A 14,435-nucleotide genomic window follows, 5' to 3' on the forward strand; every position below is an offset into this window, starting at 1 on the left:
ACGATCAAATAGGGTTTAAAGGTTCTAAATTGATTTGGGATATAAATCAGAGGTATAAGAACAAGGCATGCTTCCATAGAATTGAATGAAAAGAACGTATAAAAGAGAAAATAAAGAAGCAGCAAAAGCAGTAACTCATCATCAAGATAAGAATATACCCAGAAAAAAATGATTTAATACCTATTATGAGCTCCCGTCATAGCACAACAACAAACAGAAAACTTTAAATCGAAAAAATCCCATCATATTGGATGGGGGTTTCACAAGGTCAAACCTAACAAACATCTAATAAAGCTTATAAGGCTGGTTGAATGGATATTTATCCGGAGAAAGATGTTATAACCATCTAATAAACCTCCCAAAATGCTGGTTTGTAATTGGAAAGTGTTTGTTGTAGAGAGGGTGTTTTTCCATAAGAAGTAGAATCAATCTAGTTTTTTTTTTCGGTTTTTTTTTTTTTTGAATTATATGTAGATTTGAGTTACTTAATGAGATAGGAATGGGCGAATTATCACTGAAGTTTCTGGTTATGCATTATAGCTTCACACCCACCTAAATAGGACGGATTTTTGGGGGCTGATAAATTTTTCGGGAGGACTGTTTAAATTATATCCAATTAGAATAGCGGGATAATAAAAGTCTCGGGACCTGAGAAACAAATTATTTTTTAAATTACTTATTATTCTTACGTGGTACATTTAATTTAATTCAAATTGACTCTTAAACTTTGTTTTATGCATTGTGGTCACATTAACTTAAAATTGTTATTTTCGGTCTCCCTTCTCTTCTTATCTTCATGTTGGAATTTGGGCTTGATATCGCCGCTTAAGCCCATGTCCAATATGAATGACAATTCTATTATGTTAAAATACTAGAAATAGCTTGTGCCGTAACAATACTGCTTTAGTTCGATTTATGATTGGTGTATCATTTTTGTTTCCCCGACAGATCTATCGTTCAATTTCGAGATAGTTCTCTATTTTGTTTCAATTCAAAAATAATGATCATGTATAAATAGCATAATTAGCCATATATATCATCGAAAAAATTAACAACCTAATCATTTCAGCAATAATGTTTTATGCCATTAGATTCACCTTGCCACCACCAAATCTAATTAATGCCTGCATGATTTAGTTGTAATGTATTTCACTTTGATATGTTTGATCGGATCCTAAAGAATCTTATTTTCATCTTTGTACCCGTAATAGATATGACACACATATTTTTTATTAGCATTTAATATTTCTTTTAATACCTTGAGTTATGATGTGATTCACTAATTAAAGATTAATAGATTGAATTCATAATGAAAGAGGTTACAAACACGATGATCTGGCTAGGATGAGACTAGGATGGTTGGATATAACGTTTGTCTCTCAAAATGTTATTTGTCCGTCTAAGGCTCAAAAACTTATTGTTGTTTTATATTATAAATAAGAGCATTCCCAACAGAGGATGAAAATATTATTATTTTTCTTTTGCACCCCCAATAAGCATATATTCATCTCCAATAATTGGTACCTACAAACTAGGAGGGATGCAAAATTAAATACGAAGGTGTTAAAGAAAGTCTCAACTACACCTTAAGATTCACCTTCATGTCATAATTTTCCTTAACATTCTTTTTAATAATTATTCAAAGTAAAATTGAACTATTAAGATTTTATCACATAAGATGTTTGAAAAGGAGAGGGTACCAAATACACAACCAAATTTTTTCGTTCGGCAAACCGTATGGACAAGCTTAATACAAATGCAAGTATACCAACTTAATGATCCTTGAAAATATATATGTAGAGTTTATATCTCTATCTCATCTTAATCAGAGCTTATAGATTATGGAATCTGTGAACCTGATTGTTAAGATGAGTACTTGATCAATCTAGTCGTATCCAAGTAATCCAATCACAATGCTTACAAGTAATTAAACTTGTTATCTATCTTTCAAGATACGAATTCTACAAGCAACTAGTCTTGTAATCAATCACATTTATATGGATATATCTGAAAAAGCGGGGGTCTAACAATACCACCTAATATTTCGCTTAGCAATCTGTATGGACAAACTCGAATATACTTTTAGGAGAATCAACAAGACTCAATCAATTAAAAGTATATCAACGAGTTTATATCTCTCTCTTGATTTGATTTACTCAAGTAGGAACTACGAGTTCTAATCAAATGCAATGAATAACTTGGATGGTACCAAAGACCAATATCCAAGGATCATTCAATGACAATCAACAACCAAAGGTTGGATTACTCTAATTGATGATCTAACGCACAACCTGTATTATTTCAATTATAAAGATAAAACAATATAATGCGGAAATTGAAATAACATAGACACCAGAAATTTTGTTAACGAAGAAACCGCAAATGCAGAAAAACCCCGGGACCTAGTCCATATTGAAACTGTATTAAGCCTCTACAGACACTAGCCTACTCCAAGCTAACTTCGGACTGGACTTTAGTTGAACCCCAATAAATCTCCCACTGATCCAAGGTACAGTTATGCTCCTACGCCTATGATCCCAGCAGGATACTGCGCACTTGATTCCCTTAGCTGATCTCACCCACAACTAAGAGTTGTTACGACCCAAAATCGCAGGCTTTGACAAAAACAAATCTGTCTCACACAGACAAGTCTATCAAAGGTTCAATCTGTCTACCACAGATAAACCCTAAAGGTTTTGTTCCGTCTTTTGATAATAATCAAGGTGAACAGGAACCAATTGATAATCCGGTCTTATATTCCCGAAGAACATCCTAGAGTTATCAATCACCTCACAAAAATATTAATCGTATGGTAGCGAAACAAGATGTTGCGGAATCACAAACAATGAGACGAATATGTTTGTGATTACTTCTTATATCTTGCCTATCGGAGATATCAATCTCAAGCCAATCAATCTGATTGTACTCGGACGATAGAAGACGCAAGATCAGATCACACAACTACGATAAAAGTAACATCGGTCTGGCTTCACAATCCCAATGAAGTATTTAAGTCGTTAACTTGGTTTTAGAAGAATAAAATCAAAGGTTAAAGGAGAATAGACTCTAGCACGCAAACTAGTTGCACACGTAAGGTGTGGGGATTAGTTTTGCACAATACTAGATGTCTCCTTTATATAGTCTTTCAAATCAGGGTTTGTAATCAATGTTATCTTAGTAACAAAGCATTCAATATTCACCGTTAGATGAAAACCTGATTTAGATTCAAGCCAATATTTCTCAACCGTTAGATCAAAAACTTATCTTGTTACACACACTTGACAATGCACGCGTCTAGGTTTGTTAACCGTACCCAAACGTATGCACTTGTTGGTTCAACAACAGTTAACCAAAAGGTTATCCATATGAGCATTTCATATCAACCATGTTCTTCTTCACCATAACTAGTTCAAATGACTTCAAATGAACTAGTTAGAGAGTTGTTCAATTGCAAGGAAATCTTATGTACTACAAAAGACACAATTAAAGCAAAGATGATTTAATTAACTTGAATCGGTTCATGAACTTTTATAGCCACGGTTTTCAAACTGCATTCCTTAGTCTTTTTAAGTTTAAGTTCATAAATCATCTTCAGATATATAACCTTCTCAAGTTCGCAGACTAGGTTCGCAGACTTAAGTTACCGGGCAGAGTTTACAAACTCCGGCAGAAATTCTCGGGTATGAGAACTTCGGACTTAGCTTCACGCAAGTAGTTTGTCAACTCCAGCATAAATTCTCGGGTTTGAGAACTTAAGCAGTTCGCGGACTTGGATCACGCCATTTTTCCGGTTCTCTTTATCAACAAAGTTCGCAAACTTTGGTTCCAGGAATAGGACTTATACATAAATGTGTTTCCACAACAATGCTTATGTCAACCATTGGTTATGTAATCTAAACTCTCATTTAAATCATTGAAATATTCCGAGAGGATGTTATATAGTTGTTACACCATCTCTCGTCAAAGCAATTTTCAAGATGATTGAAACATATCATGAATTTCGTTACATGGTAAAGATAAACTTGATCGAAGCGAAAAGCTTAACAACACATATTTCGAGATATAGATAGGCGAGGTATACTCGGCTCGAAATGCCAAATGTGTATAATCCAAGTCTATGTATATATCATACGACTTCTTGTCTCAAGGAGTAGGAGATAGAGTAGATAGACTTTTGAGTGATAGATAAGTTCAAGTCTTCACATACCTTTTTGTCGAGAAGTTCCACCGGTTGCTTGAGTAGTTCTTCTACTTGTATGATGAATCTCCATGAAGTCCTTGATCTTAACTATACTTTCTATCCTAGTACAAGACTTAGCTATAATAGACTATAAATCAAGACTTATAGTTTTGATCACTAACAATGACAATCATGCTTGAGATAGCAGCGCATGCAAGATCGACCGAGCAATGCTCTAACAATCTCCCCCTTTGTCAATTTTAGTGACAAAACTAACAATACACATGGAATACAAAAAGATAAAGAAACTTTAGTAGATCCTATTCCACATGTCTAATCTTCAACATTCCTTGAAATCTTCGTCACTTCCAGGTACTCCAATGATCCCAAAGGTTGTAAGTTTAGCATTACCGTTATTGAAGATCCGTAGCTATAACAATGAAAAAGCATAGTTCTCGATCATTGTTATACAGTGTCATAGTATTATTACACAGCGTCAATGTTTAATTGTATCACAACTTCAACAATAATACTATGGTGATATGTATCACTCCCCCTTAGTCAATACTCCATCTCACATGGAAACCACTCCCCCTTACATAATGATCCGAAAACCATATGTATTTGTAGTATGAAATACATATTAATTCTCCCCCTTTTTGTCAATAAAATTGGCAAAGGTACAAGAACGGGATCATAATGAAATTTCTGAGAGTGACATTTCATGACAAAAGGAAAAAATACATACCAACTAATTTAGATGAAATCATAAAGCCGAAGCTAAATGCATTCATCAAGGAGTTTAAAGATACAAGATAACCCCTCTAAAATTCCACAGCCGCACACCCCTCAAGATATGACCATTAAGCACAAGTTCAAAAGAACTCTCCCCCATTTGATGTCATTCCCGAGAGAACAACAAGAGCGACCTTAATTTCAAAAGAAAAGAAGGATGTTATTGGACACCAAAAAAACATGAGAATGATTTTCTATATCAAAAAAAAAAACTCAATCAAATTAATCACAAGTAAACCCATGATTGATTTAATCGGAATACACAATCAAATTAAACACAAGAGGTGATCAGATCAATTGATTATGCTCAACATAAGAGAACTTATGGAGACATGAAAATACTCAACTAGATTAATTACAAGAGAACCCATAGTTAATCTAATTGGAATACACAACCAAACTAATCACAAAATTAATCAATTTAATTGTCATTTGTTTTGCTCGACATAAGAAAACTTACGGAGCAATAACTAAATAACCAAACAAGATGATTAATTTAGTTCAATATGCTTGACATAACATATCTCACGGAACACCAACTAAGCTAATAAATCAACTTGGTTGTATAGTGCTCAACATAAGATTCATTACGGAGCCTCACGGTAATACATAAAATATGGATCAGGAATGATTAATACTGTGGAATACACAAGGATTCGTTCTATCTTCAATCACTATTTGCATAATGACAATTAATAGACATAATCCTTGAAGACAAAAGATTTTAACCCATCTTCCATCAAAGATTGACAATATAGGATTAATTTTTGTATTTGTCAAAAGTCCATTCATTCTTTTACTAGTACGTGAATACCGAACACGAACGACTTTACTTTTGACAAATTATGGGACAAACATAGTTCACGGATGTAAATACCAATATCCCATAAAAAATTGCAATATAACAAATCATAAAGATTAAATACTGCAAAACATCATCCTCCAAATATTTTTAGAATTTAATATCAAATAAACCTAAAAAGAACAAGAAGATAAAACATAATAGATATGTGTAGTCACAATCATTGCTATTCAAGCACTAGTTATTCTTCCAACTAAAACAAAAAGAAGACATACTAGGCAACATAAATCTTTCTCAAGGCCTCTACTGAGAATTCCTTCTCATTATTAAAGAACCCGTTGATTATGGGATCATTCAATTCCTCCAAGTCTTCAGAAATATCAGTTAACTCACTGAGTTCTCTTTTTAGATCACGCAAGGTGTTCTTGGTTAGAGACAACACTTGTTCATAGTAAGTTATTTTTTTCCAAAGAGAAAACAATTTGAGATTTTAAATTATTTCTCTTGTTGATAAAAACTTTCACCATGCCTCTAACATCATTATCAGAATGACAAATATATAAGAGATAGTTAGAGGAAGAACCTTCTCCAATGTTTGTAGCCTTCGCTTTCTTCACCCTTAAGGAGGAAATTCCTTGACACAAATACACTTTTGCTGCCTCGACTGCATCCCTTCTTGTAGTACCTCTAGTTACAGGAGCCATGAAACTGTATTTTTAGGAAGAAGAATGTCTACAAAAGAATAAGGACAGACTTATGAACGTCTAAACCCTAGAAGAACAAGTCTTCTATAGTTTAATGATCCATTATCTATATTGTTAGAAGAATATTTTCTTAACAAAAATAAATACAATACTTGAGCCAAAAAGACGCAACACCCCATTTTGTCAAGTTAAATATGAGGATGCGAACTTCTCTGGAACTAGACAGAGACGTTATGAGCCAAACGTTCCCTTTGCTTTCCACATAGTGGTTTACCAAGGTTTGTTGTGTAAACATATTTCCTACCTCTTCTGAATCTTGAAGCACTGGTTTTATGAGTTCCCTGTTGATTATCCAGATTCATCTTTTCCATCTTCTTCTGCAATTTGGTGATTTTCTTGTTGCTCTTTTTGAATCTCCAGCACGTTCTTTGAACATGATTTGCATTTCCGCAAAACAAACACATCAGAGATCCTTTGTCTTGTCGAAGTACCTTCTGTTTATCACAACTGTAAACCTTTAATCCATGATTAATAGAAGCAATATGGTTGACAATGCCAGCAGTTTTGCCTTTAAATCCTAAACCCTTTGTGTTTCCAAAGGACTTCTGACCAAATAGCATTGCTGAAATTTTGTCAGAGCTTCCAGACAATCTTTTTAGATCATTTTTAAGAGTGTTAATATCTTTTTCCTTTAGAGCAATGGTTCGGGTGAGTTCATCATTGAGACGATCTATCTCAAGAGTTTTCACCTCGATTAATGATTCTAGTTTCTATAATGAAGCTTTTAATTGAAGATTTTCTTGAAGAACCTCTCTATTCAAGAATCCAGAAATCTTTGTGTCAGACTCAAATTTTAAATCAGGGCTCGGGTATGAGGATGTCTCGGTTGCAAGAGCCGAGGGTTCATCACATCCATCGTACGTATTCAACTCGTTGACACTTAAAGATTTTTCCTTTACAGAATCATTAGCGGTAAATGCTGACGAAAGATGTATGTCACATCTAAGGCTTCTTTTCATAAATTCTTTGATTCTTTCTGTCATTAATGGTTTGTCAAACCAATCACCATTGGAGCAACATTCATCAGCCCAAGACAAGCTAGAAGTTTCACTTGTGTCGGAAACAACATTGAATGCAAAGGTTTGAACAAAATTATGATCAAGAACTTTTACCTTTTCATTTGGAGGATAAGATACAAGATTCCATACTTCTTGTCCTTGGAACTGAGTTAACTCTTCATGCATTGGATTTTCCCATAAGGGATCTCTAGGAGTTTTATCAATATTCCTTTTGAAAAGAACGGGGGTTTTGGAACATTCCCTGAGATTGTGGTTTATTCCTGGTGAGGCGCTCATAGAGATTTTATCGTCCATAGAGTCAGATCGCTACAAACACAGACTTGTAAGGCCTTCGACGTGTTTTCCTGCTCTGATACCAATTGAAAAAGCGGGAGTCTAACAACACCACCCAATATTTCGCTTAGCAATCTGTATGGACAAACTCGAATATACTTTTAAGAGAATCAGCAAGACTCAATCAATTAAAAGTATATCAACGAGTTTATATCTCTCTCTTGATTTGATTTACTCAAGCAGGAACTGCGAGTTCTAATCAAATGCAAGGAATAATTTGGATGGTACCAAAGACCAATATCCAGGGATCAATCAATAACAATCAACAACCAAAGGTTAGATTACTCTAATTGATGATCTAATGCACAACCTGTATTATTTCAATTATAAAGAAAAAACAATATAATGCGGAAATTGAAATAACACAGACACCAGAAATTTTGTTAACGAGGAAACCGTAAATGCAGAAAAACCCCGGGACCTAGTCCAGATTGAACACACACTGTATTAAGCCGCTACAGACACTAGCCTACTCCAAGCTAACTTCGGACTGGACTGTAGTTGAACCCCAATCAATCTCCCACTGATCCAAGGTACAATTATGCTCCTACGTCTATGATCCCAGCAGGATACTGAGCACTTGATTCCCTTAGCTGATCTCACCCACAACTAAGGGTTGCTACGACCCAAAATCGCAGGCTTTGACAATAAAAAAATCTGTCACACAGACAAGTCTATCAAAGGGTCAATCTGTCTCCCAAAGATAAACTCTAAAGGTTTTGTTCCGTATTTTGATAATAATCAAGGTGAACAGGAACCAATTGATAATCCGGCCTTATATTCCCGAAGAACAGCCTAAAGTTATCAATCACCTCACAACAATATTAATCGTATGGTAGCGAAACAAGATGTTGCGGAATCACAAACAATGACATGAAGATGTTTGTGATTACTTTTTATATCTTGCCTATCAGAGATATCAATCTTAAGCCAATCAATCTGATTGTACTCGTACGATAGAAGATGCAAGATCAGATCACACAACTACGATAAAAGTGGTACCGGTCTGGCTTCACAATCCCAATGAAGTCTTTAAGTCGTTAACCTAGTTTTAGAAGAAGAAAACCAAAGGTTAAATTAGAATCGACTCTAGCACGCAAACTAGTATCACACGTAAGATGTGGGGATTAGTTTTGCACAATACTAGATGTCTCCTTTATATAATCTTTCAAATCAGGGTTTGCAATCAATGTTAGCTTACTAACAAAACATTCAATATTCACCTTTAGATGAAAACCTGGTTTAGATTCAATCTAATATTTCTCAACCGTTAGATCGAAAACTTAGCTTGTTACACACACTTGACAATGCACGCTTCTAGGTTTGTTAACCGTACCCAAATGTATGCACTTGTTGGTTCAACAATAGTTAACCAAAAGGTTAGCCATATGAGCATTTCATATCAACCACATTCTTCTTCACCATAACTAGTTCAAATGACTTCAAATGAAGTAGTTAGAGAGTTGTTCAATTGCAAGGAAATCTTATGTACTACACAAGACACAATTGAAGCAAAGATGATTTGATTCACTTGAATCGGTTCATGAACTTTTATATCCACGGTTTGTAAACTGCATTCCTTAGTCTTTTTAAGTTTAAGTTCAGAAAATATCTTCAGATATATAACCTTCTCAAGTTCGCACACTAGATACGCGGATTTAAGTTACCGGGTAGAGTTTACAAACTCCGGCAGAAATTCCCGGGTATGAGAACTTCGCCGGTTCACGGACTGGGTTCGTGGACTTAGCTTCACGCAAGTAGTTTGTCAACTCCAACAGAAATTCTCGGGTTTGAGAACTTAGGCATTTCGCGGACTTGGCTCACGCCAGTCTTCCAGTTCTCTTTATCAACAAAGTTCGCAAACTTTGGTTCAAGGAATATGACTTATACATAAATGTGTTTCCACGACAATGCTTATGTCCACCATTGGTTATGTAATCTAAACTCTCATTTCAATCATTGAAACATTCTTAGAGGACGTTATGTAGTTGTTACACCATTTCTCGTCAAAGCAATTTTCAAGATGATTGAAACATATAATGACTTTCGTCACATGGTAAAGATAAACTTGATCGAAGCGAAAATCTTACCAACACATATTTCGAGATATAGATAGGCGAGGTATACTCGGATCGAAATACCAAATGTGTATAATCCAAGTCTATGTATATAGCATACGACTTCTTGTCTCAAGGAGTAGGAGATAGAGTAGATAGACTTTTGAGTGATAGATAAGTTCAAGTCTTCACATACCTTTTTGTCGAGAAGTTCCACCGGTTCCTTGAGTATTTCTTCTACTTATATGATGAATCGCCATGAAGTCCTTGATCTCAACTACACTTTTTATCCTAGTCCGAGACTTAGCTATAATAGACTAGAAATCAAGACTTATAGATTTGATCACCAAAATTGACAATCATGCTTGAGATAGCAACGCATGTGAGTTCGACCGAGAAATTCTCTAACAATCTCCCCCTTTGTCAATTTTAATGACAAAACTATCAATACATATGGAATATAAAAAAGATAAAGAAACTTTAGTAGATCCTATTCCACATGTCTAATCTTCAACATTCCTCGAAATCTTCGTCACTTCCAAGTACTCCAATGATCCCAAAGGTTGTAAGTTTAGCATCACCGTTGTTGAAGATCCATAGCTATAACAATGAGAAAACATAGTTATCGATCATTGTTATACAGTGTCATAGTATTATTACACAATGTCAAAGTTTAATTGTATCACAACTTCAACAATAATACTATGGTGATATGTATCACTCCCCTTAGTCAATACTCCATCTCACATGGAAACCACTCCCCCTTACATAATGATCCGAAAATCATATGTATTTGTAGTATGAAATACATATTAATTCTCCCCCTTTTTGTCAATAAAATTGGCAAAGGTACAAGAACGGGATCATAATGAAATTTCCGAGAGAGACATTTCATGACAAAAGGAAAAAATACATACCAACTAATTTAGATGCAACCATAAAGCCGAAGCTAAATGCATTCATCAAGGAGTATAAAGATACAAGATAACCCCTCTAAAATTCCACAGCCGCACACCTCTTAAGATATGACTATTAAGCACAAGTTCAAAAGAACTCTCCCCCATTTGATGTTATTCCCGAAAGAACAACAAGAGCGACCTTAATTTCAAAAGAAAAGAAGGATTTTATTGGACACCAAAAAAACATGAGAATGATTTTCTATATCCAAAAAAAAAACTCAATCAAATTAATCACAGGTAAACCCATGATTGATTTAATCGGAAAACACAATCAAATTAAACACAAGAGGTGATCAATTCAATTGATTATGCTCAACATAAGAGAACTTATGGAGACATGAAAATACTCAAGTAAATTAATTACAAGATAACCCATAATTAATCTAATTATGATACACAACCAAACTAATCACAAAAGTAATCAATTTAATTGTCATTTGTTTTGCTCTACATAAGAAAACTTACGGAGCAATAACTAAATAACCAAACAAGATGATTAATTTAGTTCAATATGCTTGACATAACATATCTCACGGAACACCAACTAAGCTAATAAATCAACTTGGTTGTATAGTGCTCAATATAAGATGCATTACGGAGCCTCACAGTAATACATAAAATATGGATCAAGGATGATCAATACTGCGGAATACACAAGGATTCGTTCTATCTTCAATCACTATTTGCATAATGACAATTAATAGACATAATCCTTGAAGACAAAAGATTTTAAACTATCTTCCATCAAAGATTGACAATATAGGCTTAACTTTTGTATTTTTCAAAAGTCCATTCATTCTTTTACCAGTACGTGAATACCGAACACGAACGACTTTACTTTTGACAATGTATGGGACAAACATAGTTCACGGACGTAAACACCAATATCCCATAACAAATTGCAATATAACAAATCATAAAGATTAAATACTGCAAAACATCATCCTCCAAATATTTTTAGAATTTAATATCAAATAAACCTAAAAAGAACAAGAAGATGAAACATAATAGATATGTTTAGTCACAATCATTGCTATTCAAGCACTAGTTATTCTTCCAACTAAACCAAAAAGAAGACATACTAGGCAACATAGAGCTTTCTCAAGGCCTCTACTGAGAATTCCTTCTCATTATTAAAGAACCCGTTGATTATGGGATCATTCAATTCCTCCAAGTCTTCAGAAATATCAGTTAACTCACCGAGTTCTCGTTTTAGATCACGCAAGGTGTTCTTGGTTAGAGACAACACTTGTTCATAGTGAGTTATTTTTTTCCAAAGAGAAAAAATTTGAGATTTTAAATTATTTCTCTTGTTGATAAAAACTTTCACCATGCCTCTAACATCATTATCAGAATGACAAATAGATAAGAGATAGTTAGAGGAAGAACCTTCTCCAATGTTTATAGCCTTCACTTTCTTCACCGTAAGGAGGAAATTCCTTGACACAAATATACTTTTGCTGCCTCGACTGCATCCCTTCTTGTAGTACCTCTAGTTACAGGAGCCATGAAACTGTATTTTTAGAAAGAAGAAGGTCTACAAAAGAATAAAGACAGACTTATGAACGTATAAACCCTAGAAGAACAAGTCTTCTATAGTTTAGTGATCCATTATCTATATTGTTAGAAGAAAATTTTCTTAACAAAAATAAATACAATAGTTGAGCCAAAAAGACGCAACACCCCATTTCTCAAGTTAAAGATGAGGATGCGAACGTCTCTGGAACTAGACAGAGAAGTTATGAGCCAAACGCTCCCCTTGCTTTCCACATAGTGGTTTACCAATGTTTGTTGTGTAAACAGATTTCCTACCTCTTCTGAATCTTGAAGCAATGGTTTTATGAGTTCCCTGTTGATTATCCAGATTCATCTTTTCCATTTTCTTCTGCAGTTTTGTGATTTTCTTGTTGCTATTTTTGAATCTTCAACACGTGCTTTGAACATGATTTGCATTTTCGCAAGACAAACACATAAGAGATCCTTTGTCTTGTCGAAGTACCTTCTGTTTATCACAACTGTCGACCTTTAATCCATGATTAATAGAAGCAATAGGGTTGACAATGCCAACAGTTTTGCCTTTAAATCCTAAACCATTTGTGTTTCCAAAGGACTTCTAACCAAATAGCATTGCTGAAATTTTGTCAGAGCTTCCAGACAATCTTTGTAGATCATCTTTAAGAGTGTGAATCTCTTTTTCCTTTAGAGCAGTGGTTCGGGTGAGTTCATTATTGAGACGATCTATATCAAGAGTTTTCACCTGGATTAATGATTCTAGTTTCTTCAATGAAGCTTTTAATTGAAGAACCTCTCTATTCAAGAATTCAGAAATCTTTGTGTCAGACTCAAATTTTGAATCAGGGCTCGAATATGAGGATGTTTCGGTTGCAAGAGATGAGGGTTCATCACATCCATCAGACGTATTCAACTCGTTGACACTTAAAGATTTTTCCTTTACAGAATCAGTAGCGGTAAATGCTGACGAAAGATGTATGTCACATCTAAGGCTTCTTTTCACAAATTCTTTGATTCATTCTGTCATTAATGGTTTTTCAAACCAATCACCATTAGAGCAACATTCATCAGCCCAAGACAAGCTAGAAGTTTCACTTATGTCGGAAACAGCATTGAATGCAAAGGTTTGAACAAAATTATGATCAAGAACTTTTACCTTTTCATTTGGAAGACAAGATACAAGATTCCATACTTCTTGTCCTTGGAACTGAGTTAACTCTTCATGCATTGCATTTTCCCATAAGGGATCTCTAAGAGTTTTATCAATATTCCTTTTGAAAAGGATGGGGATTTTAGAACATTCACTGAGATTGTAGTTTATTCCTGGTGAGGAGCTCATAGAGATTTTATCGTCCATAGAGTCAGATCGCTACAAACACAGACTTGTAAGGTCTTGAACATGTTTGCCTGCTCTGATACCAATTGAAAAAGCGGGAGTCTAACAACAACACCCAATATTTCTCTTAACAATCGATATGGATAAACTCAAATATACTTTTAAGAGAATCAACAAGACTCAATCAATTAAAAGTATATCAACGAGTTTATATATCTCTCTTGATTTGATTTACTCAAGCAGAAACTGCGAGTTCTAATCAAATGCAAGGAATAATTTGGATGGTACCAAAGACCAATATCCATGGATCAATCAATAACAATCAACAACCAAAGGTTAGATTACTCTAATTGATGATCTAACGCACAACCTGTATTATTTCAATTATAAAGATAAAACAATATAATGCGGAAATTGAAATAACACAGACACCAGAAATTTTGTTAACGAGGAAACCGCAAATGTAGAAAAACCCCGGGACCTGGTACAGATTGAACACACACTTTATTAAGCCGCTACAGATACTAGCCTACTCCAAGCTAACTTCGGACTGGACTGTAGTTGAATCCCAATCAATCTCCCACTGATCCAAGGTACAATTAAGATCCTACGCCTATGATCCCAGCAGGATACTGCGCACTTGATTCCCTTAGATGATCTCACCTACAACTAAGAGTT

This window comes from Papaver somniferum, chromosome 6 (assembly GCF_003573695.1).
Source record: "Papaver somniferum cultivar HN1 chromosome 6, ASM357369v1, whole genome shotgun sequence".
Taxonomy (NCBI): domain Eukaryota; kingdom Viridiplantae; phylum Streptophyta; class Magnoliopsida; order Ranunculales; family Papaveraceae; genus Papaver; species Papaver somniferum.